Raw genomic sequence first — 18,086 nt, forward strand, 5'->3', positions numbered from 1 at the left:
ATTCAAGCAAAGAAACAAGTAAATAAATCTGAAACAGAACTAGTTGGGAAATTACAGTTATTATTGGACTGAAGACTTAGTTCATATTTGGTTCAATTCCAATGGTCATTCCATCCCAGCTGTCCTTTGCCTTTTTTGTCCTTTGTCTAATTGTCTTTTGTTGACTAACACTGTTGTATGAATAATATGAATAAAGGATATCAAGAGCTGCTGAAAAAAAACCAGATGGAGAACATTACATTGTGGTCCCATGGAAGCAAAGCACATGGATGAATCAGCAGCTTAATACTGGTGAGCCACCAATTTAGCAAATGTGAGAACTTTTGGCAAATATGATTTCTGTTGTGTAAGTGAGTCAGAGATGTTTTCATGTGTCTTGTATTTATTTGACCAAACCTTTTTTTTTTCTGAGGGAGGCACAATTAGCATGTACACAGAATGGACAAAATGAAAACAAATTTGCTTGTGGTCAGGCTTGCCCTTCTGGCTAAACCAGTCCACAGGCCATCACACCCAAGCCTCTCTCTGTTTCTCTGGAGGCAGTGTGCTATAGGAGAAAGAGAATTAAAAAGAAAAGGATAAGAAAAAGCTCAGGCTTTAGGGCTGGAGAGCCAGGGGTTTGAATAATGGCTTCTCCACTTAAGAGCGAAACTATGGGCATGGATGTAACTTCTCTGAGCTTCCCTTTCCTCATCAGAGAGGATTGTGAGGTTTGTTGTATTTAAAAAAACAGCACAAAGCCTGGCATGTATTAGGTTCTTGAGCATATTCATGAATTTCCTTTCTAGTCATGATGTCATATTTATCCATGCCCAGCAACATCCTGATATTTTTCTTTTGGCAATTCTGATCTTAGGAGTGAACGTAGCTCAGAACAAAGGGATGTTTGAGTCACATAGACAACTTGCCATATTTCACCTGCATTTGACATCACTACTTCTCAATAGATTTGCAACTTCCCCTCGTGAGGCTGGCTTTCCCCTGCCCTCATTTCCACCTTTTGGTCTTGAGCTGTGCAGTTTTAGCAGGATCGGATCCTTAAGTCTGCATTTGTGATAAAGGAGACCGCAGCTTATACTAAAGTGGCTTTCTCTCTGTGTGTTGAGTCTGCCTGACTGATAACAGACCAGAAACAGCAAGTGGCCTTTGAAATTGAAACACTGACTGTAGTGGGGAAAATGAAAGGATCTTACGATTTTTGATCAAAGGATGATATCTTCTAACTTGGAAAAGGGGACTATTCTGCCTGCCAAGGCCTCTGATACTGTGTTACCTACTTACCCCAGGGAAGAAGATTCAATATCATAGCTATTATATTGCTCTATAATTTTAAAATATATTTATAGAGATACATTTCCTCAGTCATTTTGCTTTCTTTTCCCAGCTCCTATCTTTCAATCTGGCCTCTAGGCAAACTGCCCTGTGATTCTTATCTACATGACATTGAAACAATTCTCTGGGTCCTTCCTTGGTCCTTGGTGAACATTCATTCACTACTAAAGAGATGGCAAACTTTAGATAAAGGAAAGGCATTAACTAGCAAGAAGGATGCCACATTGAACAGTGCATATTGAGTGGAATGATTTCTGGTGTCATTCCACAGGACACGGTTTCATGTTTTCAATAAAACTAGCTGAGGGAGGGGTGTAGGAGTGGAAAGGGCAAAGGCAGTGCCCCAGTGTCCAAGGTCAGTGAGTTTGCCAGGGGTGTCCGGAATGAGGAGAAAGGGGCCATAGGCGGTAGACTGGAGAGGAGATGGCACCTAACTGAGAACTGGGGACAGCATGACTGGAAATTAGGCAAAAGGTGGACAGAAGGGAGACAACCTGGGATGAATTCAAAATTAGGTCCAAAAATTGAACTTAATTAATTCGATTAATTAGAGCAAAGTCTATACTCTATCATAGGCAGACTAAAGCATTTTGCAGAGGAGATGTGAAGTCCTTGTTGATGTCAGATTGTGTTGGTTGCCAGTCAACTGATCATGAATGCTGACTCTGTTTGTACGCAGTGTGTGTACACACACACAAAGGTACACACTCTTATAGGTTTTTGTTGTCTTATTTCCATATAGACCTGGCTTCTGATGGTCACTTCTATGATTTGTTTCTCAACAACTACTCAAGATAGATCCCATACCACAGGTATTCTAGATTTTTCCCTCTTCTTAAATACTTAGCTCCATCCATATCCTCAATTCTTTGTCACTCCTCCTACCAATGGCTTTTTAGTCCTGCACTGTCCAGGTTGGTGGCTACTAGCCATGTGTGGCTATTGAGCACTTGAAATGTGGCTGGTCCAAATTAACATGTGCTATGAGTTTAAAATACATGGTAAATTTCAAAGACTTGGGAATCCCCTGGCAGTCCAGTGGTTGGGACTCCATGCTTTCACTGCCGAGGGCGCAGGTTCAACCCCCGGTCAGGGAACTAAGATCCAGCAAACCACTTGGCTTGGCTAAATTAAAAAAAAAATCTCAAAGACTTAGTTTGCAAAAAGGAATGTGGGGTTTCCCTGGTAGCTCAGTGGTTGAGAACTCGTCTGCCAATGAAGGGGACACGGGTTTGAGCCCTGGTCCAGGAAGATCCCACGTACCGCCAAGCAATTAAGCCCATGTGCCACAACTACTGAGCCTGCACTCTAGAGCCTGCGAGCCACAACTACTGAGCCCACATGCTGCAACTACTGAAGCCGGCACGCCTAGAGCCCATGCTCTGCAACGAAGAGAAGCCACTGCAATGAGAAGCCCGTGCACCACAACAAAGAGTGGCCCCGGCTGGCCGCAACCAGAGAAAGCCCGTGCACAGCAATAAAGACCCAATGCAGCCAAAAATAAATAAATTTATTAAAAAAAGGAATGTAAAATATCTCAGCAATTGATATAATATTGTTAAAAACATACAGTAACATTGATTATAGTATTGAAATTATAATATCTTGGATAAACTGAGTTTAATTAAAACAGTTTTACCTATTTTTCTTTTTTATCTTTTAAAGGTTTATTGAAGTATAGTCGATTTACAGTGTTGTGTTAATTTCTACTGTACCACAAAGTGATTCAGTTATACATATACATATGTATATATTCTTTTTCATATTCTTTTCCATTATGGTTTATCATAGGATATTGAATATAGTTCCCCATGCTATCCAGTAGGACCTTGCTGTTTATCCTTTTTATTTTTTAACTGTGGCAACTAGACAGTTGAAAGTCATATATGTGGCTTGCATTTATGGCTCACATTATAGTTCTACTAAACAGCACTTCTTTAGGACTTCTTACCTCTTCCTTTATGAAAAAAATTGGCACTGTCCAGAGTGAGTTTCCAGATGGCTTCCCCTTGTCTGATGGGGACCTGCCATCAGTCTATCTCTGTCCTTTCGTAGACAGCATTGTGTAGCGGTTAAGAGCACAGTGTGGAACCAGATTGCTCGGCCTCAAACTCTGGCTCTGTCGCTTGTTAACTGTCTGATTTGGGGTGAGTTACTATATCTTTCTGTGCCTCAGTTTCCTCATCTGTTAAGTAGAGTATTAACAGGAAGTACTTCATATGATTAGTATGAAGATAAATTGAGTCAATGTATGAAGCACTTGGGACTGTGTGTGGCTCAAAGAAAATACTGAATTGACATCAGCTACTTTATTCTTCCTCAAAGTTTCAGAGGAAGACAGCCTTTCACCCTCCACCTCATAGGGGATTTGAGTGTCATATTTATGTTCCCTTCTACCATCTTCATTTTCTCTCTCTTTCTCCTCTTCCAGCTTTATTTTTTTAATTTAATTTTTATTTTATATTGGAGTATAGTTGATTTACAATATTGTGTTAGTTTCAGGTGTACAGAAAAGTGATTCAGTTATACATACACATATATCCACTCTTTTTTAGATTCTTTTCCCATATAGGTATTACAGAGTATTGAGTAGAGTCCCCGGTTCTATACAGTAGGTCCTTGTTGGTTATCTTCCAGCTTTAAACAAGCACCACCAATCCTAGCTTAAAAATTCTTTTGTGTCTCCTTGACCTTGAGCTGACTTCTATATTTGCTCACCTTCTTATGCACTTCCTCTTTCAAATATCTTGCAAGGTGTTTTTCCTCAAGATGACATACCACATACATTCTGACCATGTGGTTCAGGACCCGGGTCTGGGGGACAGAAGGGATCAGGCTCATTTCTACAGGGCGGGGAGCAGGGAACCCAAACCCGAGGTCTGGAGCAAAGGTGGCGTCACAGAGAGGGAAACGATTGTCAAATCTGGTGGGGAGTAAGCAGATGGCAGAAAAACTCTTCTAGGGTATGTGACTGGATGTGAGGAAGAGGAACAAGTGTGTTCTGGCAGAGTCTCACCCCTGGGGCCCTGATAGGTAGAGCTAGGCATACTGCTTGAGGGTGGCTTTGCCTCACCTGTAGGTGTGGGGAGAACCAAAACCATGCCAGCTTATCAGTAGAATTACTAAAGCCAAAGTCAGCAGCCATTTCTTCTCTTCCTGGACATTTTGACAGTTAGCTACCATCCTCACTTTAGACTTCTCAGTTATTTCTTCTCTCATCTAGTCATACGGTGGGTGAGGGAGCCCCCAGGCATTCTGGGACCTCAGCAGGTTAGGCCAGTAGACAACCAGGGGAAGACTAACCTGTCAGGCAGAACTGAGTCTGTAGGAATCATCTGGATGCAGAACCTACCTATGTGAGTTGCTTTCACTCGAATAATCAAGGGAAACAATTGGTGTGGGAAGTGGAGACCTGCCTCGGCGAGGCGTTTGAATTTGATGCATGGCTAGGGATAAATCTGTAGACTAGACAACGGATTGAGTCCTGGGTGCAACTAGTAACAGAGACAAAAAATGAAGTGACCAGTGAAGAAGAATGAAAACCAAGAGGGAGCATGTTCTAGAGCCAAGTGAAGAAAGTGTTGTGATGAGGAAAGACTAATCCACTGGGTGCAGGTAAGGTGGGGATTGAGGCTAGATCGCTGTGGACCTTGAGCAGAGCAGTTTTAGTAGACAGGTTAGGGTAAAAGCTTGGCTGGAGCAGGTTAAAGAGAGAATGGAAGGAGAAGAATTGGACAGAGTGTGTATGGATCACCCTGTAAGGAGCCGAGCTGTAAAGAGAAGGAAAGAAATAGAGCAGTGGCTAGAAGGATAACTAGACTTAAGACATGGTTTAAAAAAATGGGAGTGTCTGGAGTGCTGCGGGAAATCCAGAAGATAGAGAGGATAACATGTTGGCGGTGAACTGGAGGAGGTGGGAAGCATATGGCGGCTCACCTTCGCCAGAGCACCAGTAGTTCCTCTACAATAATGGGAGAGAACGCGGAACGTGGAGGCACAGATGCAGGAGGGCAACCAGATATGGTGGTGGGTGCGGGGCTTTAGAAGTTCTCTTCTGAATGTTCCGTTTCTCTATGAAATAGGAAGCCAAGTCATCGACTGAGAGGGAGGATGACGGAGAAACGTCAGAGATTTTAAGAGTGACAATAAAGCAGGAAATAGTTGCTTGGGAGGGTGCAAGGTGGAATGGATGGGGGAAATACAATACAATCTGTGGGCAGTATGAAGAGCCCATGTATTTCCCGGAAGATGAGTTGCCATGGCTGCCGAGCTGGATGCAAACGGTGTGGTGGTTTCCCCCACTGAGAGCCCGAGTTGAGGGAAGGACAGGAGAGTTGAGGGTGTGTGCAAGTGACTAAGAGGACAGACCAGGAATCTTAGGCTGGTTAACAAGGGAAGGGATTCCATGAGGTAGATGAGGTCCTGGTGAGGTCAATGTACCACTGAAACTGGACTAAAAGTGAGCTGGAAAGATAGGAAGAGGTGACCAGTGTGGGATGTGGAACCGGGATCACGTTGGAGATGAGTTATTGGCAATCTTGTAAGATCTAGCATAGGACCATGGAAGTGAGTGATCAAGCACAATAAGATCATTGAAGGAACTGAGAGATGAGGGTATTGAAAAGATGACATGTGTATGGAACTCCTGAAGCATCGTAACTGCAGTGCTGTGAAACAGAGCTAAGATCTTCAAGGAGCGGGTGGAGTCCCTTGGAGGGGCGTAGGTGACTATTATAGGGAGGGGAAATGGCTATTACAGTGTTATGAGACCTAAGACTTGGAGTTCTCAAGAGGAAGCGGGGAGGATGGGCTGGGAGTGGCAGTGAGGACACCTGCTCCGACCTCAGGTCAGTGGCATGAGGGTCGCCCCCTAATCCTCCTGAAGCTAGAGACTTTGGTGGTGACAACCTGGTCAATCAAACACTGAGAGAGGAGACAGCTTTTAGAATTTTGCTGCTGCTGAATCTCGAATTCTAGAGGGCCTTGTAGACCTGTTGTTAGAACTTAGGGAGTGGGGGAAGACAGCATCAGAAAATGGGGTGCACAGGTCTGTATGGGGACTAGAGTCCAAGGATGAAGGAATAATGGTGTGATAAAATTAGCATCAATAGTCACAGTGAAGATAATACTATAGTTTCAGGCTGTGAATTTAGAGGGGGGATATGGAGGGGGAGGCTTGCCAGGAATACCTAGGGTTCAGAAGCTCCCATCTGACCCTGCTGATGAAAGGAAGGGGCCAGTGGAGGACACTCTTACTCAAGTTTGTGGGGCTAGACCACTCTCTCCTTCAGAGGTGGGAACAGCGCCAGTGAGAATGGACGGGTGAGCAGTGGGACACAGGGATGATTACCTCAAGATGATACCCAGAAGGGCCAGAGAGAGGAGGACTCAGCATCAATCTAGCCTTCCTATAGGACACTGATTCTCAGACTTCAGCCCGCATCAGAATCGCCTGGTGCTCTTGTTAATTCCACGTTGCTAGGCCCTATCTGCAGAATTCTCAATTCAGTGGGTCTGGGCTAGGGTCAAGAATGTGTGTTTCTAACAACTCTGCAGGTGATGTTGATGTTGATGCTTCCGATCCCATTAGAAACTTCCCGGAATCGTGGCTCAGCCCTAAGGGTGTTCTTAAGAAGGCTGCCCTATGGTAGGGGCAGCTGAAACCTCCAGAAGAGGTGGCTGATGATCTTTTCCCCCAATCAAGTTCACGGCCCTCAAGGGCAGAGCACCTGAAAGCTATAGCCAGCCTTACTCTAAGGGAGCTGCAGCTCTAGCCCCTTGCCTGGCTAGATCTATTGTTTCCTAGCAGAGGCAGAGAAAATATAGACAGCTGCTTACTCATTTGGAGGAGCTGGTATGAGTATGAGAGGGGTTACTCGGTCTGGTTAGGGGAGGGTTACAGCTTGGTGGTCATTTGGATATCTTAGGATTCCCCCTGGGCACACTGCAGAGCAGGCCTATGCCCAGAGGATAGCCCGGGGCATCTCTCTTTGGGTGTAAGGTTGCTAATACTCATCCTCTCTTAGCTGAATTAACTCAAGTGGTGCACAGAAAATAGTGAGCCAGCCTCCCCTGCTGAGAATGTTCAGAGCAGCTGGACCACATCCAGACCTCAACTTTCCTCTCTTTTGCTGGTCCTCTCCTGCCCCCCGACACAGCTACCTCTAGATTCTTTCCCTGGTTCCTCTACTCGACCCTATATTCCTGCTCTAACTTTCACAGCTTCACACTTTTGTTCTCCCTGGCCCTATTCCTCCGCGCATCCGCTGTTTGGTTCTCCCATCCCAAACACTCAAATTCCCCGTGAACTTCTCAAGCTACTGCTTTCACTCGCCTCTTCCTGTTTCCATTCAGAATTGTCCCATGGGGAAGGCTTGCCATTTTCCTTTTTTTTTTTTTTTTTTTTTTTCAGGAGAGCAAACAATCTGGCTGTTTTGGCTTAAATCTATTTTTTTTAATTATTATTTCATTTAAAAAAATTTTTAACATCTTTATTGGAGTATAATTGCTTTACAATGGTGTGTTAGTTTCTGCTGTATAACAAAGTGAATCAGTTATGTGTATACATATATCCCCGTATCCCCTCCCTCTTACGTCTCCCTCCCACCCTCCCTATCCCACCCCTCTAGGTGGACACAAAGCACCGAGCTGATCTCCTTGTGCTATGTGGCTGCTTCCCACTAGCTATCTATTTTACATTTGGTAGTGTATATATGTCCATGCCACTCTCTCACTTCATCCCAGTTTACCCTTCCCCCTCCCCGTGTCCTCAGTTCTCTACGTCTGCGTCTTTATTCCTGTCCTGCCCCTAGGTTCTTCAGAACCATTTCTTTTCTTTTTTTTTTTTTCAGGAGAGCAAAGAATCTGGCTGTTTTTGCTGAAATCTATTTTTGGGAGACAGGCCTAACTCCTCCAGCAGTGAGGATGCCAAATGATGGCTTAGGATGGCTTTAGCCTCTCTGTAATTTCCCTCAGCCTCCAAAGCCACTCCACTTAGACAATTAAGTACAAAGAGTGAGTTTGCTATGCAATAACGCTGTAAGACAAATTCCATTGCCGTTACTTATAACAGGATTGCATCCCTAAGCCCTTCTAGGGAACTGCTATTGACCTATCCCCTCAGGCCCATATGGACATTCCAGTCTCTAGATCTCGGATGGCCGGTGCACGTTGTAGGGACCAAGGCTCTGCAATACAATTGATGAGCTGCTGGAAACATCCCGCTGATTTCTGAGTCTTCTACAGCAAGCATTTCCTAAACTTTCCTGATGATAAGAATGATCTGGATCCCTAATAAAAAACAATCAAGTTTGATGCCTCTCCCATAATTTGGGTTCAGGAAGTCTGCGGGCAGGGCTGAGGAATCTTGCTTCTAACACTTATCCCAAGTGGAATTTTGAGACTATCTTATAGCATTTAGGACAGTGTCTGGCAAAACAACTGTCCTCAATAAATCTTTGCTGAATGGAATTTAATTTGCTTATTTCCATCATGCTAACTTTGCTTTACAAATGACGTGTGCTTTCATATTTTCAATGAACGTTATACCACCGTGACCCTTTCAAGCATGCTAGCCCTGCAAATTGTATCAACATGAGCACTGAGCATTGAGATTTAATGCTCATTTTTTATGGTAGACTTCACCTGTAGGTTTCTATGTTGGCTTTACTCAAAGTCTTTACCATTGACTCTAAGACAACTTTTTGTCTAACCATGCTGGGGAAACTCTGTTTCATTGATATAAATGGAATATTTCATCATTTACTGATAATGAACAGTGTGTTTTTTACCCTAGAAGCACACAATTTATTAAAATCATGAAGTTAGATTTAACTTCCTAAATCATTTTATGAAGCTAATTGAACATTAGTACCAAAACCTAACAAAGAATCAAAACTCAAACACCATCAATTAATTTCTTTTATAGAAACAAATGCAGAATTATTAAATAAAATTCTAGCAAATAAAATACAGCATCATATTAAAATAGCCATATATAATTAATCAATAACTTCCAGAAATTCAGAGAGGACCTGATAGGAGAAAGCATATCAATGTAATTAATCACATTAATAGTTGAAAGGAGAAAAAAATCAGATGCTGCAAAGGATTTGATGAAAATCAACATCTATTTTTTTGAAGACTCCTACTAAACTTGGGATAAGAGCTACATTTTTATCAACATCTTGGAATGCCTATTTCAAACACACAGTGTGTATGATATTCAATGGCTACCACCCAAGGAACCCCTGTCAAAGTCAGAGTCAAAAGAAGGATACTCACTGGCATGTCTCCTATTCAACATTCTTCTGGAATATTCAGCCAATGCCATTAGATTTGAAAAAGAAACAAGAAGCATAGGCCAGATTATTCTTTGATGGTGACTTGATTACTGAACCCAAAGAATCAACAAAAAATTTTAAAAATCAGAAAGAGAATCACAAAAAAATCAATAGTTTTCTATAAATAGATAATAACCAGATAGAAAATGTAATAATTACAATCACAGTAATAAAACAGATATAAAATGCTTAGTTTAAAACATAATGAGTGTATAAAATTCATGTTAACTTTGTTACAGGAAAAGTTGAGTTGAAATATGAAAAAGTATATTATGGGTTTTGATCAAAAGACTCAATATTAGAATGTTAATTAGCCCTAAATTAATTTACAAATTTGATGTAATCCTCCTGAAATATTATTGGTAACTTTGGGGGAAAATGAATTCATTAGAAAGTTTACATGGAAAAATAAATGGATACAAGTATCCAAGAAATTATTGAGAAAGAATGTTTGTGTGTGTGTGTGTGTGTGTGTGTGTGATTGGGAGAGAGAGAGTAGCTAAGTGTGGATATGTAAGTATATTTCAGAGTTGCAATACTTAAAATAACAGGACACTGATGAAGCATAGAGGGACAGATGACGAGAATAAAATGGAAAGATTCCAACAGACCCAATTCAGGTGGATCGTATAACATAATAGTGACATTTCAAATCTGTGGGGGAAAAATGATTCGCAGATATTGCCCTGTGAGGTCCTGAAGGCTGTTCCTTTCTCCCCACCTCTGGTTCAATGGACACAGCACCACTTTTTATCTGTAATACACACAGTAGCTTTTCATGTAAGATTTTGTTTGGAGAAAGTATTCCACTGTTTCAAAAAGGAATTTTAAAAATCACAGTTAGGGCTTCCCTGGTGGCGTAGTGGTTGAGAATCTGCCTGCTAATGCAGGGGACACGGGTTCGAGCCCTGGTCTGGGAAGATCCCATATGCCGTGGAACAACTAGGCCCATGAGCCACAACTACTGAGCCTGCGTGTCTGGAGCCTGTGCTCCGCAACAAGAGAGGCCGCGATAGTGAGAGGCCCGCGCACCACGATGAAGAGTGGCCCCCCCTTACCACAACTAGAGAAAGCCCTCACACAGAAACGAAGACCCAACACAGCAAAAATAAATAAATTAATTAATAAACTCCTACCCCCAACATCTAAAAAAAAAAAACTATAAAAAAATCACAGGGCCTCCCTGGTGGCGCAGTGGTTGAGAGTCCGCCTGCCGATGCAGGGGATACGGGTTCGTGCCCCGGTCTGGGAGGATCCCATGTGCCGCGGAGCGGCTGGGCCCGTGAGCCATGGCCGCTGGGCCTGCGCGTCCGGAGCCTGTGCTCCGCAACGGGAGAGGCCACAGCGGTGAGAGGCCCGCGTACCGCAAAAAGAAAAAAAAAAAAAAAAAAAAAAAAAATCACAGTTATATAAGATACTTGGTCAAGTGTTAGTTATATGGGAAGGATTAAATTTAAAACTTATATTGCCAGCATAAATTCCCGGTGGATTATGGACTAAATGTAAAAAATTAAACTCACTAAAGAATGAAAGAAGATAACGCAAGTAAGTATTTATAGGATCTTGGGGGTGGGAAAAGCCATTCTAAGCATATAAACAAAGTAAAAGATTAGAAAATGTTCATAGGTTTAACTATTTAAAAATGAAAAAAAATCTGTAAGTCAAAAAGTATCAGAAAGATAATTAAAACTCAAGTTATAAACTGGATAAGAACACTTATATTACTTTAAAAGGATTAATAATCTAGATAGAATATCCTTATGTAAGGAAAAATTGAACAGCCCACTAAAAAAAATGGACAGGTTATTTGCAAAACAAGTGATTCATAAGACTGATAACTATGAAGAAATAGCATGACTGGTAGTTGGAAAAATGAATACCAATGGGTACTATTTTTGTTTTATCAATTTAGCAATTATTAGAAGTAATAAAACCAGTGTTATCAGTGACATTTATATTATGTTAAAGGAAATAAACTCTCATTTATGTTAAAGGAGGAAGGGCAAGTATAAGGTGGTGCAAATATTTTGGAAAGCAATCTGTCAACATGTAGCAAAAGTTTTAAATTTGTATATCCTTTAATATAGCAATGTTACTTTCAAGACTATAACTTAAGGAAATAGTCGTGGTTGTGCACATAGATATATGTGAAAGGAAATCTATTGAAGTATTGTGCACAATAAGGAAAAATTGGAAACAAACTATACAGCCAATAGTAGAGGATTAGTAAAACATCATAATATATTCTTATAATGAAATACTGCATAATCAGTAAAAGTAGTGCTGTAAAAAACTATTTAATCACATGCAAAATATACAACCTGTGTTTAGGGAAAAAGCAGTTTATAAAAGTATACTAAGATTTCCCAATTTTAAAAATACTTACATGTGACTTGAAAAAAGATTGAAAGAATGTCTACTCAGATGTTAATTTTGTCTAATTTTGAATGTTGAGGTTTGGGGTGTTTCTTTTTATTCTTTTTGGGATTTTCTATGTTTTCCAGAATTTCTACCAGAAACATTTGCTATAGTGTTAATCATAAAACAATTTTTGGAAATTACTTAGATTTGTCAGATTTTAGCATCTAATTAATCCCATAATGATTTTGGATTGAAATTCCATCTCTGGTCTTATTTCTTTACTTTGTTGTGCTCTATTTTTACTATCTACATTTTCTTTCCTTTTTAAATTTTTATTTATTTATTTATTTATTTATTTATTTATTTATGGCTGCGTTGGGTTTTTGTTGCTGTGCACGGGCTTTCTCTAGTTGTGGCGAGCCGGGGCTGCTTTTGGCTGTGGTGCGTGGGCTTCTCATTGTGGTGGCTTCTCTTGTTGTGGAGCACGGGCTCTAGGCTTGTGGGCTTCAGTAGTTGTGGCATGCGGGCTCAGTAGTTGTGGCTCGAGGGCTCTAGAGCGCAGGCTCAGTAGTTGTGGCACACGGGCTTCGTTGCCCCGTGGCATGTGGGATCTTCCCAGACAAGGGATCGAACCTATGTCCCCTGCATTTGCCGGAGGATTCTTAACTACTGCACCACCAGGAAAGTCCTACATTTTCTTCATAGAGGAAAGATGCCATTTTAATTTGTTGAGACAAATGTGGAGCAAATCATTTACATCTGTGTTTACAACTTTGCATTTTGCATGTTTTTGTGAAAACAAAGTATTCCATTCTTTTTATTAGCTCCATAATTAGTTTCTGGATTATTCTGCCATGATAGCAGAAAACTTAAAAAGGTAATTAAGAAATTCTCAAGCACAGCAGAAGTTTTTACTGGAAAAGAGAACCTTCAATATGAAACTCAATGATCAAGAGAAACAGGGCCTTGAAGGCTGTTTCTAAACCTTGACATATGAGAGGAGAGGGACTAATACACTGCATCACTCCAAATCTCTGATTTGTATAGTAAAAAAATCTGTACAGTAAAAAAAAAATTCATCTTCTTATCATTACCTTATTGTTTAGTGTAGCTATTGCACTGGAGATTTCCATATTATTTGTCCTTCAGATACTTGAGTTTGTCTCATTTTATCTTGCAAAGTCTACCTGTTGCACCATCTCAGGGAATCCAAAAGGCAGCACAATTGAATAATCCTGTACAATTTGGGGGGTTAATTTGATCAAAGGCAGGACTAGAGTTAGGAACCTGTCCTCACTAGTGGCTACATACAGTTGAAAGGCTGTGTAGCTTATGTTCGCTCAAATTCCCATATTCCCAAGTTTCTCTACTTTAACCTTGTCTAGACAATAGGAATGTGCTTCTTCCTTGGTTCCTAACAGAAACTTATTGGGACTTAATCTTGCCCTAAATCTCATTGACAAATCTATTTTTGCTGAGTGGTGGATCTCCATACTCCCTGCTGTTAGCTGGAATCTGTTTCCAAACAAGATGGACCACAGAGTTTCATAAGACTGTCATCTGTTGACATTCCTGAGCCACTGAGATGTGAAAGTGTTAAGTAGGCTTCTTGGATATCCACATCAACTGCATCAAATTCACGCTCTTTGGACGAAGTGAGAGAGTGGCATGGACATATATACACTACCAAACGTAAAATAGAAAGCTAGTGGGAAGCAGCCGCATAGCACAGGGAGATCAGCTTGGTGCTTTGTGACCCCCTAGAGGAGTGGGATAGGGAGGGTGGGAGGGAGGGAGACGCAAGAGGGAGGGGGATACAGGGATATATGTATATGTATAGCTGATTCACTTTGTTATAAAGCAGAAACTAACACAACATTGTAAAGCAGTTATACTCCAATAAAATTGTTAAAAAAAATTCACACTCTTCTTAAGCAATCCTCAGTGTGGACTGCTGACCATCAGCTTCAGTGCCCAAGCCAGCTGGGCCGTTCCCCTGCTCTGGTTCTGTCTGACTCCGGGAGCAACTTCCTCGTCCCCCAGTCCTCACTCCCCCATAACTGCCCCCCACCCCACTCCCATCAGCCTTTATCTAGAGCTGATTCTGCCTGAATTATGGCCCCATTTTCCCTCCAGGATATGGAAGTGTGGTTTAAAAAGGAGCAATTGGTAAAGCTTTAGAGAGAAATGTCTATCTTGCTCTTTAAAATAAATTATGTAATATTTTGCTATGAGTAATAGAGATTAAATAAATCTGAGTAGCCTTTATCTTATTTGGAAAGGGGGGTGGTCAGACTGACCTCATAGTGTCTGGGATAAAGTCTTACTATTTTAGCTCCTTTGGAGGGCATAGGGGGAAATAGGTCATTTAGAGACAACTTTATTTCATAAAATAAAGAGTATGATAGTTAAATAATTGTTTTAGATAAACTCTACACACTTCCATGGACAAATAAATAGATAATGTCAGAGACATATTTATTACAAAAATCTATCCTCATATTTTATTTAGTCAGAGGCATTTATAACCCTAGGAAAAATCTGCTAGCTTGAAACATTCATAAAATAACAAACAAATATCCTTGGGCAAAGAGTCTACCCACATAAATTGATTTCTAAAATAAAGATTCAATTTAGATTTAAAAGTCTTGCATGCACCCAGAGCTATCTATTCCATCTGTAATTTCCTTGTGGGGTTCTGGTGCCTGATTCTGTTGTCATCAGCTTTTTATTAGTTGCTTTCACATGGAAGAAGCAAAGCTTCCAATTAGCACAATTTTTTAATAAACGTGTTGGAAATCATTGCCACTATATATCATGTCTCTTACATTGGTCTAGTCTTCTCTTTACCAACATATTTGCTTTTACTGTTTGGGATCACCTAGTTAGCTTTAGCTTACGATACTCCTGAGATCAAAATTTTAAGATGGGAAAATCATTTTTTCCTATTCATTGGGAAATATAATTATAGCCTCAGATCTTGGTTAGATTAAAATTTTAAAATACCCAGGTATTATCAGACATTATTTTCAGCTTGGTAGTTAACCTTCCATACCGCTGAGGGTGCAGGTGATGCTGGGAGCATGCTCAGAAGAGCCGCATCTCAGCTGCTCTCTCCTCTGTTGGCCTGTCCTTTCGTGAGAGCCACTGAGATTGAAATGCACATAATCCACCTTTGGGGGCAGCAGCGAGCTCATATGGGACCACATTCCTTCCTTACCCCTCTGAGTTCAGGGAAATAATAATGACGTCCTCCTGAGCATCTATGCCATTTTTTTCCCTTTGACATCAGTCCTGGAGTAGGTGAACTAGATGCTTCTCTTAGAGTCATGCATTTCCAGTTTATTAACATAACCTAGAAGGACAGCTGTCCTTTTGTCTGCCTGGCTGAGTCTAAGCCCTGCACAAACTTTTGGCCCCACCTGGCCTTTTTGCTGACTTCCACAGGAAACAGAATCAGGCCAGGCCTATCCTGGGGTTTGGAATTTTGTGGAAGATAGGCAGGGTTTCTGGCAGAAGGCATATTACAAGGTATTTCATTTGTGAAGTTCTCATCACACTTTTCTCCTCCGGACTCTGTCTTCTGTCAGCCTCATTGCCAAGAGGGGTCCTTGCTGTCCTTCACCCATCTCAGCTACTCCTTTACCTGACTCTATTCATGTATTTATCACTCAGCAGACAGTGAAAATGAACTCGAAGTCAGGATGTGTCCTTTGGATTCGTCTGTCCAGGTCTGGAAGAGTAACCAGTGCATTACAGTGAGCTCTCAATAAATATCTGAGGGACAAATAAATGAACAAAATGTACCCTTAATTGTGAAGAGTTATTCTTTTCACTTTGCAAGGGAGTAGAGAGTTTCTTCTTTGGTTTTCTTTCCTTTATTTTCCTATTATTACCAGTGTTTATGGTAGTAAGGTGAAATGGAAAAGTAAAGCCATTAAATCTTTTTGAGGAAGAGAATTTGTTCATTCATTCAGCTGATAATTTTTTTTTACATCTTTATTGGAGTATAATTGCTTTACAATGGTGTGTTAGTTTCTGCTGTATAACAAAGTGAATCAGTTATACATATACATATATCTCCATATCTCCTCCCTCTTGCATCTCCCTCCCTCCCACCCTCCCTATCCCACCCCTCTAGGTGGTCACAAAGCACTGAGCTGATCTCCCTGTGCTATGTGGCTGCTTCCCACTAGCTATCTATTTTACGTTTGGTAGTGTATATATGTCCATGCCACTCTCTCGCTTTGTCATCAGCTGATAATTTTTGAGAGCCTACTATGTGTTGGCAACAACTCTCTCCTTGACCAAACTTTAATTAGTCTCCTCCAACCCTCTCCTTGACTAGGCCTCAACCTTGGTCCCCATTCTGTCTGTGGTCTGCTCGACCCAATCTTAGCAAAGACTCCTGCCAAGTCAACCCCCATACCCTTGATAGCTGACCACCCTGGCCTGCCTTCAGTAAGAATCCTATTAAGTCAGTTTAGCAAGATCCCCCAACCTTGATGTCTCCTCTTGGTAATTTTTCATCTTCTATCCTCTACCTTCTACATGCCCACTTGCTGTAAATCCCCAGCAGTCTTTGGTATATTTGGATTTGAGCTCCCTCTCTCTCTATTGCAAGACCCATATTGCAGTAGTCTCGAAAAACAAGTCTTCCTTACTGTTTTAACAAATGTCAGAATAAGGTTTTCTTTAACAGTGTCAGGCACAAAACAGATAAGTTACTAGTTTTCATGGAGCTTAAATTCTAGTTGTTATAGAGAAAAAGTATGCAAAAAACTCCAAACTCAGAAAAACAGCATAAAAACAAACAAACAATTTAAAAAATAACAAATATGTTAAGACTTCCCCTTATGTGGATCGAGGGCTTCCTTAGGCTGGGTGATCACAGAGGAACAATCCAAGGAGAAAACCTTTCAGCTGAGAGCTGGAAGACAAAACCATCACGCCGGATGGGCGAAAGGGCACTGCAAGGCATAGGGCAAGGCTGGTGCAACCAGCTAGAGGCTGCACCAAGGGGAGGGAATCCTAGGGACATGGTGGAACACAGTGGGTGAGGAGGCCACTTCTTGGCCTCACCCTAGCACAAGGGTGAGGCCAAGAAGTGAAGCCAGGTCGTGATGGGCTTTGTAGGCTGGGTAAAGAGTTTGGAGTTTGTTTCATGTAACATTGTGACCTTGGGCTTGGAATATTTGAATGTCATCTGATTTTTTCACGTGCTATTGCTGTCCTTGGTGGGTCTGAGAAATTGTCAAACAACACCCTATTCTTTACTGAAGCTTCTCTCTCTCTGGATTTATTATTTTGCATAAGATGACTGAAAAGTAGGGAATTATTCCTTGGGGATATCACTATTTTCTTTGTTTCCTTTAATGCTTTGAGGTAAAGTAAAAAAAAAAAAAAAAAAAAAAACTCCTAGAAACTAGCAATTATGCAGTTTGTGCTTGGTTGCTTTTAATTATTTCTTATACCGTCAGCTCCTCTCTGGGACCCCTTACCTCCTGGAGGGTCTTTCATAATATAAAAGATAGTCTGCTTAATTGTTTTCTCTTTGCTTGGCTAGTCCTCACTGATATGAGAAAATGTTGAATGTTTTAAGCCACCCTCACTAAACTTCCCAACCTGGTCATTCAAAAACTGTAGTCTATAAGTCCATTTTCTCACACTCTTAATTCTTTCTAATTATTGTTCTAAAAGATTGTCTGCTTACTGCATTCTTTTTCAAAGAACATATTTAAGTTTGTGATGCCATCATCATTTGATACTTCATATTAATTCCCAAAAAATTTCAGAACCCTTATGATAGGCTTTTTACTTGAAGGGCTTACTATTGTACTACGTTTTTGTAAAATATCATGATTCTAATAGCCACATTCTCTCTGAGTCATAAGATGGTTATGTGTTTGTTTAAAAGGAACAGCCAAACAGCTCTCCAAAGCAGGACCATATTTTCCTTCCATCAGCAAAATCTGAAAGTTCTAGTGACACCACACCCTATTTCTAGGACAGGTTATAGAGCTGTCTGGGCAGCAAGCTTTCGGAAAGATT

General features: G+C 41.1%; 1 long non-coding RNA gene across 1 annotated transcript in view; it reads left to right on the forward strand.

The window, feature by feature from the left end:
• Nucleotides 1-207: 207 nt before the first annotated feature.
• Nucleotides 208-18,086, forward strand: part of LOC309806311 — a 30,345-nt gene continuing 12,466 nt past the window's right edge. Inside the window, exons 1-2 of the long non-coding RNA XR_014294372.1 lie at nucleotides 208-291; nucleotides 2,075-2,144. This is a non-coding gene — a long non-coding RNA (uncharacterized lncRNA). The remainder of the gene's footprint in view (nucleotides 292-2,074; nucleotides 2,145-18,086) is intronic.

The sequence above is a fragment of the Mesoplodon mirus genome (genome assembly GCF_964341445.2).
Source record: "Mesoplodon mirus genome assembly, chromosome: 6".
Lineage (NCBI taxonomy): Eukaryota > Metazoa > Chordata > Mammalia > Artiodactyla > Ziphiidae > Mesoplodon > Mesoplodon mirus.